Consider the following 15,152-nt stretch of genomic DNA (forward strand, 5'->3'; position numbering starts at 1 on the left):
CGGGGTTGGTAAGGGGGTTTGAGGGGTGTTGGACAGGTGAAAAGGGGGGTTGAGATTTCTCGTCTCTGCTCTGTGGTCCTCCATGGTCAAATCTTTGCTCAGGTGGGGCTGTGGTGAATCACTGCCATGCTTTGTTATGTCTTCCTCTTGTTTAGATTCGTCTTGTCTCGTGTCCTTGGCCGAGGGAGTAGATGTGTAGTGCAGAAAGTAAAGTAGGTTAGGGGGGAACAGCTTTACTCCTGGCTTGTTAAGGAAAGGTCCATCTGCTTTAAAAAGATGTCTGTGGTCCCAGAAAATGTTAAAATTGTCAATGAACCGCAGAGAGTGGACGGTACATGCAGCTGAAAGCCATCTGTTCAGTGCCAACAGTCTGCTGAATCTCTCAGCTCCTCTTCTGACTGGCGGTATAGGGCCACTGATAAACACCTCTGAGTTTAGGGAGCTGACTGTGTTCAGCAGATCCATAAAGTCACGATTCAGCACTTCAGACTGTTGCTTTACAACATCATGTGACCCTATATGCAGTATAATGTTCTTCACAGTTGGCTGTGCTGCCACGATATCCGGGATTCTTTGGGCCAAGTCAGACACTCTTAGTGGTCTTACACTCTTTGGGAAAACAGAGTATTTTGGTGTTTTTACTGCTTTTTATATCTTTTAGAGCAGAGTCACCCACAATCAGAGTTTGAGGCCCAGTCGTTAGCTTTCCCTGTAGCTTTTTACTTTTTAAATTGCTCTCAGTCCTTACCCTGCTGTGTGACGATGAGACGCAATCCAGGTCATCAGATGGATGTCCAGGGTCCTGCAGCAGAGGAGCAAATCTGTTATCCACTTGCACACTCCGTTGTTGGGGAAGCATTTTGTTGCTAATTCTCCCTTTTGCAGCTGTCCACGGCTGTGTCCTACTGAGTACAGGGGTTGAAGAGGCGCTCTGCCTGGCTGATAATGCAGGCCAGCCCATCGTATCAGAAATCATAGGGAGCTGGCCCTGCCCATTAGTCGTCCTCCCATTTCCCAGGAAAATGATTTACTCTTAGGCTTTGCACCAAGTTCCAGGGAGGACTACCACTTGTTGATTTATTAACCGTTCCACAGCCCTCCTGTTTCTTTGTAGTCTTGCTGGTGCTAATTAGCCGTGTGTTAGCATGCTTTTGTCCATTGTTTTGGGTCAAGTGGTATGTTCATGGTAAAGTGATGTCATTTCCACATGATCCGTTCACTTCCACATGATCCGTTCACTTTCACTATATATATATATATATATATAGGGCTGTCAAAATAACGCGATAATTTCGATTTATTAATCTGAGAAAAAATAACGCATTAAAAAAAATTATGCAGATGAATCCATTCCATATTGAGGTTTGACCCGGAGCCGTTCTAGCCCCATTGGACTGTAAAATGAAGGAGGAGACGAGAATGTTCTGCCTGGATCAATAACTGGAACATTTACTTCTTCTTCCTGCCAACCCTGGCTACTGAAATCTGGCTCCACTGATATGTCTGCTCTTCTCTCTGCTGCTCTGAAACACAAACACCGCTGCACATGATGCTAGTTAACACTATACTCAACAGCAGCTAACGTTAGCCTACTGCTAGCTAGTTAACACTATACTCGACAGCAGCTAACGTTAGCCTACCGCTAGCTAGTTAACACTATACTCGACAGCAGCTAACGTTAGCCTACCGCAATCTAGTTAACACTATACTCGACAGCAGCTAACGTTAGCCTACCGCTAGCTAGTTAACACTACACTCGACAGCAGCTAACGTTAGCCTACCGCTAGCTAGTTAACACTATACTCGACAGCAGCTAACGTTAGCCTACCGCTAGCTAGTTAACACTATACTCGACAGCAGCTAACGTTAGCCTACCGCTAGCTAGTTAACACTATACTCGACAGCAGCTAACGTTAGCCTACCGCTAGCTAGTTAACACTACACTCGACAGCAGCTAACGTTAGCCTACCGCTAGCTAGTTAACACTACACTCGACAGCAGCTAACGTTAGCCTACCGCTAGCTAGTTAACACTACACTCGACAGCAGCTAACGTTAGCCTACCGCTAGCTAGTTAACACTACACTCGACAGCAGCTAACGTTAGCCTACCGCTAGCTAGTTAACACTACACTCGACAGCAGCTAACGTTAGCCTACCGCTAGCTAGTTAACACTACACTCGACAGCAGCTAACGTTAGCCTACCGCTAGCTAGTTAACACTACACTCGACAGCAGCTAACGTTAGCCTACCGCTAGCTAGTTAACACTACACTCGACAGCAGCTAACGTTAGCCTACCGCTAGCTAGTTAACACTACACTCGACAGCAGCTAACGTTAGCCTACCGCTAGCTAGTTAACACTATACTCGACAGCAGCTAACGTTAGCCTACCGCTAACTAGTTAACACTATACTCAACAGCAGCTAACGTTAGCCTACCGCTAGCTAGTTAACACTATACTCGACAGCAGCTAACGTTAGCCTACCGCTAGCTAGTTAACACTATACTCGACAGCAGCTAACATTAGCCTACCGCTAGCTAGTAGCTGATTAAACACGGTTAAAATGCTGACAGCTAACGCTAAACGGTGTAAAGTGTGACTGTGTTTTACTGTAGAGGATTCAACACCGGGATGTAACAATCTGCAGCTGGTCGGAGAAACAACACAGACGGGGCGTTCAATGACACTGGTAAACTACAGCCTCGTGGTGCATTCAAAGTTATTGTAAATGTCCGTTTCCTATCTGGTGGTTGTTTTATAAGTTATTGTTATACATTATTATTAATCATTTAATGTTGACCATATGGCCTTAGCAATAAACAAGCTGTTCTTTAATGTCACCAACTGTTGTTTAGTTCCCTTCTTTTTTCTTTTCTTTTTTTTTGGGCGGTAGATAACAACAATGATTAGTTGTACCGGATGGGTTATGGTAACAACATCAAATTCAAAAGACAGTGGAGTGAACTGTGGCAGTGGGTAGAGAGAAAATCTCCACTTGGGGTTAATGTGTACCTCCGCCTCTACCAGTAGGTCTGGGTGTGTGGGTGAAAGAGTAGGCGGAAGAGAAAGCAGCAGGGGTGGATGTGTTGGTCGGTGTAATCCAGGTCTCAGTGAGAGGAAGGAAGTCAAAGGATTGCTGGCTGGCAAAGCCAGAGATGAACTCAGTCTTGCGAGTGGCAGACTGGCGGTTCCACAGGCCACCTGTGACAAAGGTGTTGAGTGTGTGTGGAGCGGGTGGGATAGGTAAGGGAGGTCGGGATACGGAAATGTTACGAACTTCCGCAAGGTTTGTGGTATCTCCAATAGGATACATGGACAGAAATGGAGAAGCAGCACATTTCCAGATAAAGACAACGAGCAGTGCAAGTAAGATGTCAGATATCAAGAAGCTATTAAGCCCACTTAAACTTCCCGCATAGACTCCTTTGTCTTTGTCCTCCTTTGAGTCTTGCCGCTGAAGCTGCTGCTTCACACAAATGCCAATATTAAATACAAGGAGGTGATTGGTGTTGGCTAGAGGTGAGGAGGCCCCACCCTGGCTAATCACTCAACAAAGCACCTGGACAGTCGTTAAGCACCACTCCCCAACTCCACACTTCACACTAAGCTAGTCTGATTACCCTAAACAGTTACAGTCACTTTAAGTAAGACCACAAAATTCTGGCCAAAAAACACAGCAAATCCAGCAAAACACACCGCAGAAGTGGAAGAAGCGGAAGAAGCAGCAGAAGCAGCAGAACTCACAGTAAAAGCAGCAAAACCAAGTAGCAAACAGCAAAAGGCAGCAGAATGAGCAAAATCAGCAGAACACAGTCAATTTAACCTTAAGGCAGCAGTGGGCAGAGAAACCTAATGAAGTAAGTACTTATCTTAATATCTAGCTGTAAGTCTCCTCAGAAGTCAAATGCAAAAAACTACTACGGCCACTAGAGGGCGCCACCACTAGAAACCTAAATATAGGTCAGAATGATGCTGGAACAAACCACTGATGGGGGAGTTAACGGGGGAGGACAGTTTCAGACAAACACAACAACTCAATATTTAGAGCTTCAATAATGATCGAGGGCCAATGACCCATTTCTGGACCTGAAAACTAATTCATCATCCAAGTTCCAACTGGGATCTCCCATTATGTAACACTGCGGGGACATCCGCTAGATGAAGTTTGAAGCATTTCATTCTAATGTTAAAAAACAATTAAACTGTATTTTGTGTCTGAATTACAGATTAACATTACATCTGATTAATAATATTCTTATTATTTCTTTTCCAGAGTCGGACAGATAAAATAAATAAATAATAGAAAGTAATTGTTTTTCTCAATTGTTCACACACTTTTGTTGTGAAAGCATACCTCGTATCCTCAGAACACGACACAAAATGACAAAACTCCCCAAATCTGATGCAAAATGAAACATTGCCTTCAAAACAATCGTATTTCGTCTGGAACATTAGGAAGTTATAAAGCTGAAGAGACGTCCTGAAGGAGGCATTGTTTTCTTACCGTCTGATTTGTTCTCTTCTTTTAATTTTTCCTCTGATGTTTCTCAAACTTCTTCCTCGTATTTTCTCCTTCAGGTTCCACAGTCTTCTGTTTTGTGTTTTCCTAGTTTCTCCTTTTCTCCTCTCTCAGTTTGTCTCCTGGTTTGTCCTCCACTGTATCTCTGCAGACAGACTGACTGCCCCACTCCACCCATCTTTCCTTCCAAGACAGGAAATGTTGTGTCTTGATATGGCGGGATGCCTTTCCCAATCAATCATATCAGTATGACATGTAACGCAGGAGACTGTGACTGAATCTCAGTTCAGTTATTTGATATCTTGTAAAGTAGTTCTGGTCCTCTGTGAAGGCCATCTTAAAGCTCTCATTCCTGCCCTGAGGAGAGAGGAGCCAGGATGGAGGATGGAGGATGGAGGATGGAGGATGGAAACTGCCAGAAGAAGAAGAAGAAGCTGGAGGCAGCAAAAAAACACACCGCTGGCTAAACTATTTAAAAATGGCGGGTTTATTCAGGACATCCCCGTCTGTCGCTAGCAATGATGATGCAGTGATTAGTGACGTTTCTCGGCGACCAATCAGTAGTCTGCAGGTTTTCACATCACCTTTTGATATCGCCTCAGCTCGCTTGGAACCTCGACGGAGGTGAGACTAAAAAAAGTACCTGTTGGCAGGTACCAGGGACTCTTTATCATAATGGAAAACCAAAAAAAGAGAGTAGAGTCGAGGCGAGCTGGTACCATGTAATGGAGAAATGCCATTAAATGCATGCTGATCTCTTACCAGTCAACCTAAGGTAGGCAGCGGTGGGCGGGGTGAGGCCAGAGCAAGATTTCTTTCATTGAGGAAGAAAAGGTAGATGTGCTTCCAGCACGGACTTTTATGTGGGTAAACTATACCCTGGTGCATCTGAGCCTGTGAGGGACAGGCCTGTAGTGTCTGACTACCACCACATGGAGGACGACCAGTTTCAGTCAGTTATTGTTTCCAAGCACATTATGTATTTTAGGAACTAGAGATTGCTTACATATCGTGTGCATTAAGAGAAAATAGAAAAGGTCCTGTGCTTTTTAGAAAATCGAGGCAGATAAATGGAAAATGTGATTGGACAAATTCATCCAATGGGATCGCTTGTTAAGTTAGCTGCACGCAAAATGTTAAAATCCATCCATCTTCATCTTCATCCGCTTATCCGGGGTCGGGTCGCGGGGGTAGCAGCTCCAGCAGGGGACCCCAAACTTCCCTTTCCCGGGCCACATTAACCAGCTCCGACTGGGGGATCCCGAGGCGTTCCCAGGCCAGGTTAGAGATATAATCCCTCCACCTAGTCCTGGGTCTTCCCCGAGGCCTCCTCCCAGCTGGACTTGCCTGGAACACCTCCCTAGGGAGGCGCCCAGGGGGCATCCTTACCAGATGCCCGAACCACCTCAACTGGCTCCTTTCGACGTGAAGGAGCAGCGGCTCTACTCCGAGCTCCTCACGGATAACTGAGCTTCTCACCCTATCTCTAAGGGAGACGCCAGCTACCCTCCTGAGGAAACCCATTTCGGCCGCTTGTACCCTGGATCTTGTTCTTTCGGTCATGACAAAATGTTAAAACCAAAATAAATAAAGTTTGAAAAAAAAAATAAGTGAGCTGCACGTAGGAGAGTCACCCCAGGTTGACCATAGATGCACGGAGGAGTCACGAGTTTTGGCGTTGACTTGAGGCTAGTGCAGAGTGGCAGATGTGTTCCTTGTGGTCGTTGATGGTACTGCTCAGATACTCTTACTATGGAAGTAGCAGCTCTGCATCAACAATGTGCCCTGAGACATCAGCTAGCTTCAGGCTGAGTAGAAAGGGACATTGGATTCTGTTACAGACCCGCTGTGGTTTAGTTAGCAGCTAGTAACATTATTATTGATCTGTGATATCGTCTGAGTCATGGTTTATTCATACAGTCTATGGTCGGAGTGCTAGCTTGTGGAGTTTGACATTAGTGTTTCCACCGTGTTTAGCTGCTATCTCTTTCCCCAGGTTGGATCGGTTGGTATCTAGCTTGGTTTTGGGACTCATTTTCAGTGATGCCCAGTGTGTCGGTCCCAGTTTTGTTCAACGCTATAAAGCCTACACGTTAGGCTTTATTATTTGTGCGTGTAAGTGAATATGTACGTGTTTTGTGTATGTCACAACAACGTTCCATCCAGCCCTTTGCCTAGTAGATTGCTAGCATGCTGGATAACAGCTAAACCTCTCTGTCCTCTGCCTGATGTGAGCGTTTCAGCGCCCTGTCTCTGCGGCAGATAGCATCGGTGGTGTTGGTACTTGCCGTTGGTCTATCGGTCTGCCCTGTACTGTAGCCTGAAAAATCAATAACTGACGGAAAGGCCTCAGGTTTCAGTCTGTTGGACTTAACCCTCACCAGTGACCCTGTTGTATCAAAAGTACAGCTCTCTAAAAAATGGTCGTTACAGACTCGAAATCCAGGGTCTGTTGGAGGGCTGGCCAGTTTTCAGGCAGCTAGCCATGAGTTGAGGACTGGTTTCCTTGTCAAAGGCAGCCTGTGGAAATGTATGGTAACCCCAGCTGCCTTAGCCCAATACAAGTCATTACTGCAGCCAAGGGGCAATGCAGTATGACCCCCCCCCCCTAGACCTGTTGGTTTCTGTTTCCTCAGCCATGTCCGTTAGCCTCCGACTGTCTCAGACTGTTTACGTTCTATGGCTGCTGATCGTGCCAGTGACGTAGCCGATTATGAATTCCAACATGGCGGCGGCCGTGTAACAACAACACTTTCAATGTACCATTTTATCCCTTTTAACAAATTCAGCCATTTTAATCATTGTACCAATGAGAAGAAATAAAATACATCTGTTATATCACCTTTACTCAAATTCCAGTTCAGTTCATCTTTAAGATCAATTTCTAAACGATGATTTTTTTATTCCTCTTTTTAGTCAACTTCAGCATGGGGGTCCTAATGTTAGTCCTGACTGTCTATTATACATTATACATCATGGGTCTCTTTGTGGTAGTTTTGCGTGTATATTCTTATGCAAGGATGAGAACATAGATTGAACATGATAGAGTGTTTTCATTTAATAAGCATGGAACATGTAACAGTCACAACAATCACAAAAGCTAAAGTTATAATACAAACAAAAAACAATTCCAATAAAAAATATTACTTTCTTGTAATCTGAAATGTCTGCCTTAGTTCCACAGCAGCATCTACATATTGCACCTTCTACCATCATGTTAAATAAAGTAATTAAAAATAAATGAAAAATCCACTGGAAATAGGACATTTCTGTGAACAACCTGAGACAGTATTCCAGCATGTATCTAATGAAGAAACAGTAAATATAATAATAAAAGAGGAATAAAAAATGTTTGCACATTTTTTTAATAGCAATCTTCACCATTAGCTAATCACGTTCTTTCAAACCGAGAACCAAGTCAACACCAAGACCAGAATGTATCGAGACCGAGTCAAGACCAAGACCAAGGCAGGGCGAGACCGAGACAAGACCAAGACCAAGGCAGGGCGAGACCGAGTCAAGACCAAGACCAAGGCAGGGCGAGACCGAGACAAGACCAAGACCAAGGCAGGGCGAGACTGAGTCAAGACCAAGACCAAGGCAGGGCGAGACTGAGACAAGACCAAGACCAAGGCAGGGCGAGACTGAGACAAGACCAAGACCAAGGCAGGGCGAGACTGAGACAAGACCAAGACCAAGGCAGGGTGAGACCGAGACAAGACCAAGACCAAGGCAGGGCGAGACCGAGACAAGACCAAGACCAAGGCAGGGCGAGACCGAGACAAGACCAAGACCAAGGCAGGGCGAGACTGAGACAAGACCAAGACCAAGGCAGGGCGAGACTGAGACAAGACCAAGACCAAGGCAGGGCGAGACCGAGACAAGACCATAGACTCAAAAGTCTAAGTTTTCTTAAAGAACACTTGAATTACAATAGACTTAAAGGTTGTGATGGGATTTTTTTCCCAGTGATGCCAAAAATAAGGTTCCTTCTGCAGCTTTAATATGTGATATACATAAATATATATTTAGATATATTTATGAATCATCTGTAAACTTCTTTAGCAACATGTTTTTTTTGTTCATGCCAATAAAGCAAATTGAATTGAGTTAGAGAAATAGAGAGAGAGCAATAATAATAAACTTACTAAGGTGTGAGGTGCCGTGACAAGAGAAGACGTCCAGTAGGTTATACCACCATGAAGACTAAAGATGTTGATCATCTGTGTGTTGGTGCACTAATGTACTAATCTTTGAAACATTTCCTGTCTGCTTATCTCTTCTTTAGGAAGTCTGTAAATGCACTGTGACCATTTCCTGTGACCCACACGAGCCAATTACACTATCTGACCAAAAGTATGTGGACAGTTCAAAGCTCCATGCACCTTAAGGGCTTTTCACAACGCTCCTCGATTAAACGCCAGGCAATCAATGCCGTAACCGGGGAGATTCGGTGCACTACTGTAACACTGCCATGCAACTGAATGAGATTAGCTGACCATGGTATCGTATGTCCCTAATCACAGGGCAATGTAGAACAAATAGTGGCAATACTAGTCTTTCCTAACCACGGACTGTTATTGTTGATAGCTAAAGTTAGCTAGATTAGCGTAGTCATAATTATGGTTACCTGATAAATCCAGTCTTGTGCCGATGCTCTGTCTATGTCCTGGTATCTGTTTTATATTTTAAGAGAACTCACAAACATCATGAATCTCGTTCATTGAGTTGCACGGCACGTCGCTCGCGTAGGGAACATTTCAACACAATTCAGCTCTAGCAGCGGGCGTGTGCGTGTGACGAGCACGGACGCAGAAGTTTCACGGGATTGCACCCGCTTGTCGCGCCCCTCCTTACCTGGATCAGTGTTCCCCAAAGCCCAAGATGACGTCCTCAAAGATATTCAGTTTACTGTCACAGAGGCGCACATGCGAGATTAGTGTCTAAGTGACTGATGCGTGGCTCAGGAGGTAGAGCGGGTCGTCCTTTAACCAGAAGGTTGACTGTCTGCCTGTTAAAGGTTCCTTGAGCATGACACTCAACCCCAAGTTGCTCCTAATGGCAGGCCAGCACCATGCATGGCAGCTCCGCCCCCATCTGTGTGCATGGATGTTTTGAATGGGATGAAAACTCTGAGTTTGTTAACCCTGAGATGAGGGAAACTCTGGTTCTGTTTCAGAAAGGGAGGTTAGTTAAACCTGAGAGTCAGTTATTATGGTAACTGAGCCTGTGAACCTAACCTGATTGAGAGAAGAAGACCTGCTCCCAGTCTCCTTCCTCTGACTCAGCCCTCTTTTCATTCATTCATTCAGTCAGTCTGTATCAGGCGCATTTTAGACCAGTTTGTTATCGGCATGAATAAATAAACAGTGCTGGTTTATTAACCATGTTATTATAAAACGACTAATAACCCAAAGACTATAAAACGTTTTATTTCTCTAACATGGCGTTTCCTTGTGTCGATGATCCCGTTGATGAAGAAGCTGTATTACTTCGCAGGGAGTCAAACATACATCGGGAGATGATACTGAGGCCCCGACTACAGATGTATTTTCATTTCCAGATAACTTCCTATTTGAGCGGTATGGTTGTTCTTCCCAGTCTATCAGTTCTGTAGCCTCCATAACCTCATCGTCCCCATATCACTAATGTCTCCCATCGAGGACCTGGTCTCTATCTGAACCTGGTCTACATCCCAGCACAGTTTTCTTTACAACATTGGTGATGCGGAGCATTTTAGTAAAGCCGCTGTAGCGCCGTCAGAAGAGTGTGACTCGCTCTGAAACGTGTTTTAAACGTTGTTGTAGAGTTCCCTGGACACGAACCAGTAAGAGACATTAGAAAGGAATAAATTGTAGATTGTAAATCATAATTCTGTTAACGATGGTGCTGCAGCCTCAGAATGGGATTCGTAGTATTTTACTTTCTCGCCAGCAGGATTGCACCTAAATGAAATTATAGGTGTACTACCATTCCAGTTTTCACTTCCACGTCTTCCTGGAGTACAACCAGGACGTGAGTCACACACTGTACACACACTGTACACACACTGTACACACACTGTACACACGCACTACACACTGTACACACACACACTACACACTGTACACACACACACTACACACTGTACACACACACTGTACACACACACACATTACACACTGTACACACACACTGTACACACGCACTACACACTGTACACACACACTGTACACACTGTACACACACACTGTACACACACACATTACACACTGTACACACACTGTACACATGCACTACACACGCACTACACACTGTACACACACACATTACACACTGTACACACACACTGTACACACACACATTACACACTGTACACACACACACACACTACACACTGTACACACGCACTGTACACACGCACTACACACTGTACACACGCACTACACACTGTACACACACTGTAAACACACACTGTACACACTGTACATATACACACTGTACACACACTGTACACACACACTACACACACTGTACACACGCACTACACACGCACTACACACTGTACACACACACACTACACACTGTACACACACACTGTACACACACACACTACACACTGTACACACGCACTACACACTGTACACACACTGTACATATACACACTGTACACACACTGTACACACACACTATACACACTGTACACACTGTACACACTGTACACACGCACTACACACTGTACACACACTGTACACACGCACTACACACTGTACACACACTGTACACACACACTACACACTGTACACACACTGTACACACGCACTACACACTGTTCACACACTGTACACACACTGTACACACGCACTACACACTGTTCACACACTGTACACACACACACAATACACACTGTACACACGCACTACACACTGTACACACGCACTACACACTGTACACACACTGTACACACGCACTACACACTGTACACACACACTGTACACACTGTACACACGCACTACACACTGTTCACACACTGTACACACACTGTACACACACTGTACACAGACTGTACACAGACTGTACACAGACTGTGATGGTGCTGCAGCCTCAGAATGGGATTATTAGTAACGTAGTTTAGTTTTAAATGAGTACAGTATATCAGAGCTGCTGCATTGACTGCAGCAGCCATGTTCTCCCACACCACTCCTCTCTGCTGCAGCAGCCATGTTCTCCCACACCACTCCTCTCTGCTGCAGCAGCCATGTTCTCCCACACCACTCTCTCTGCTGCAGCAGCCATGTTTCTCCCACACCACTCCTCTCTGCTGCAGCAGCCATGTTCTCCCACACCACTCCTCTCTGCTGCAGCAGCCATGTTCTCCCACACCACTCCTCTCTGCTGGAGCAGCCATGTTCTCCCACACCACTCCTCTCTGCTGCAGCAGCCATGTTCTCCCACACCACTCCTCTCTGCTGCAGCAGCCATGTTCTCCCACACCACTCCTCTCTGCTGCAGCAGCCGCTGTGTAGCTGTTTTAACTAAATACGTGTTCAAACTTGCTGTATGTGTGCATGAGTATTTCCGTCGACCCGTTTGTGGTTGTTGCCATGGTGAATCGTAGTATCGTGGCTCCATTCATGCTGCCTTTATATTGGGGTGGTGCACACGCTTGATTGAACTCATATCAGCTGTTCTGGAACCGAAAACTCAGTTTCCATCTCAGGATAAATCAGCTCAGAGTTCAGGGTTAGACTCAGTTTGTTAAACCTTCCTGAAACGGGCCCCTGGTCTCAGTCTGAACCTGGTCTCTCTCTGAACCTGGTCTCTATCTGAACCTGGTCTCAGTCTGAACCTGGTCTCTCTCTGAACCTGGTCTCAGTCTGAACCTGGTCTCTATCTGAACCTGGTCTCAGTCTGAACCTGGTCTCTATTTGAACTTGGTCTCAGTCTGAACCTGGTCTCTATTTGAACTTGGTCTCAGTCTGAACCTGGTCTCTATCTGAACCTGGTCTCTATCTGAACCTGGCCTCTATCTGAACCTGGTCTCTATTTGAACTTGGTCTCAGTCTGAACCTGGTCTCTATCTGAACCTGGTCTCTATCTGAACCTGGTCTCTATCTGAACCTGGTTTCGGTCTGATGTACAGGTGAAACTCGTGCAAAAAGTTCATTTATTTCAGTAATTCAAGTTAAAAGGTGAAAGTAATGTATTATATAGACTCATTACATGCAAAGCGACATATTTCAATTTGTTATAATTTTGAATATTATAGCTTACAGCTTATGAAAACCCCAAATTCAAAGTCTCAGAAAATTTAGAATATTACATGAAATCATAAAAAAAGGATTTTAAATACAGAAATGTCGGCCCTTTGAAAAATATAATCATGCTTATGTACTCAGGACTTGGTTTGGGCCCCTTTTGCCTGAGTTACTGCCTCCATGCGGCGTGGCGTGGATGCAATCAGCCTGTGGCACTGCTGAGGTGTTACGGAAGCTCGTTAAGCTCCCCACACGTTTGAATGGCCTTTTCCCAACAATCCTCTCCAGGCTGCGGTCATACCTGCTGCTTGTGCACCTTTTTCTTCCACACTTTCACTTAACTTTCTATTAATGTGCTTTGATACAGCACTTTGAGACCATCCAACTTCTTTTGCGATTACCTTCTGAGGCTTTCCCTCCTCGTGGAGGGTGTCAATGATGGTTTTCTGCACAACGGTCAGGACAGCAGTCTTCCCCATGATTGTGAATTATACTGAACCAGACAGAGACCATTTAAAGGCTCAGGAACACGTTGCAGGTGTGTTACGACCCATTCGATGGATTCGGCGACGGTAATGCGACAATCGATAAAGTATGACAGAGTCAGTGTAAAAGTGAAATCTTTGATTTGGATATGGATATGGAAATAGCTCACAACAGGATGGTGGAAGACGGGACCTGGAGGTTGTGCCAAACAAATGAAATTAATATAACAAAACTACGCCTAGCTCACCACTAGCTCTTCACACTAAACAAGTCAAACAAAAAAACCTAGCCTGCTTCTCTAAAAAAAGATAAAGAGAACATTACACAGGCGGAAACCACACTTAAACCATCTCTCTGAACCTGGTCACTCTCTGAACCTGGTCTCTATCTGAACCTGATCTCAGTCTGAAACTGGTCTCTCTCTGAACCTGGTCAATGTCTGAACCTGGTCTCTATCTGAACCTGATCTCAGTCTGAAACTGGTCTCTCTCTGAACCTGGTCAATGTCTGAACCTGGTCTCTATCTGAACCTGATCTCAGTCTGAAACTGGTCTCTCTCTGAACCTGGTCACTCTCTGAACCTGGTTTCTATCTGAACCTGATCTCAGTCTGAAACTGGTCAATGTCTGAACCTGGTCAATGTCTGAACCTGGTCAATTTCTGAACCTGGTCAATGTCTGAACCTGGTCAATGTCTGAACCTGGTCACTCTCTGAACCTGGTCACTCTCTGAACCTGGTCACTCTCTGAACCTGGTCACTGTCTGAACCTGGTCAATGCCTGAACCTGGTCACTCTCTGAACCTGGTCAATGTCTGAACTTAAACCTGGTGTATCTATACAAAGATCAACTACGTGCACGTACAGGATACCCCCAACTTACCTAAGGTCCTCAACCTCCACCTCACAAAACTCTACAGTTTTATTACCAAACAACAGCCACAGCTTAAAGGACGACGGGCAACCAGCCAGCAGCGCAGAGCAAGAGAGAATCCCACGTCTCAGGAGTCCTTTTATTGAACTCAAATGCTGAATAAATGTTATACAATACCATACTCTAACTATCCGAATTTCACCTGTAGACAGGGCTGTCAGTTGATTAATCACATGATTGTCCATAGTTACATCTCAAGTAATGTCACAAACACCACACGACCACAGGAAATGAACCTGGTCTCTATCGGCTCCTGGTCTCAGTCTGAACCTGGTCTCAGTCTGAACCTGGTCTCAGTCTGAATCTGGCCTCTATCTGAACCTGGTCTCTATTTGAACTTGGTCTCAGTCTGAAACTGGTCTCTATCTGAACCTGGTCTCAGTCTGAACCTGGTCTCTATCTGAACCTGGTCTCGGTCTGATGTACAGGTGAAACTCGGAAAATTAGAATATCGTGCAAAAGTTCATTTATTGTGTTTGTCTGTGTGTGTGTGTCTGTGTGTGTGTGTGTGTCTCTGTGTGTGTGTGTGTGTGTCTGTGTGTGTGTGTGTGTGTGTGTGTGTGTCTGTGTGTGTGTGTGTGTGTGTGTGTGTGTGTGTGTGTGTCTCTGTGTGTGTGTGTGTGTGTGTCTGTGTGTGTGTGTGTGTGTGTGTGTGTGTGTGTGTCTCTGTGTGTGTGTCTCTGTGTGTGTGTGTGTGTAGCTACTGGCAGGATTGAGACAGGGACCATTGTGAATTTAAACAATGTCTGGAGTTGTCCTTTAACAAACAATCTACACGACTGTTGAAAAGTTAAGAATAAGCTGCTATGTTGATGATGTTCTTCTCTACTTTAATAACTGTTGAAACAGATGAAAACAGAATCATTCAGACACCAGATGTTTCCTTTACATTTGAAATACTTTTAATGCAATGATTACATTTAGTGGATGTCCCCACAGTGTTGCATGATGGGAGAATACAAATTAAAATCAGCTC

General features: G+C 44.9%; 1 protein-coding gene across 1 annotated transcript in view; it reads right to left on the reverse strand.

Moving 5' to 3' along the window:
• LOC144534842 (scavenger receptor cysteine-rich type 1 protein M130-like) overlaps window positions 1-15,152 on the reverse strand; it is a 65,545-nt gene that overhangs the window by 14,259 nt on the left and 36,134 nt on the right. The gene's annotated exons all lie outside the window — the stretch shown is intronic.

The sequence above is a fragment of the Sander vitreus genome, chromosome 20, assembly GCF_031162955.1.
Source record: "Sander vitreus isolate 19-12246 chromosome 20, sanVit1, whole genome shotgun sequence".
NCBI lineage: Eukaryota > Metazoa > Chordata > Actinopteri > Perciformes > Percidae > Sander > Sander vitreus.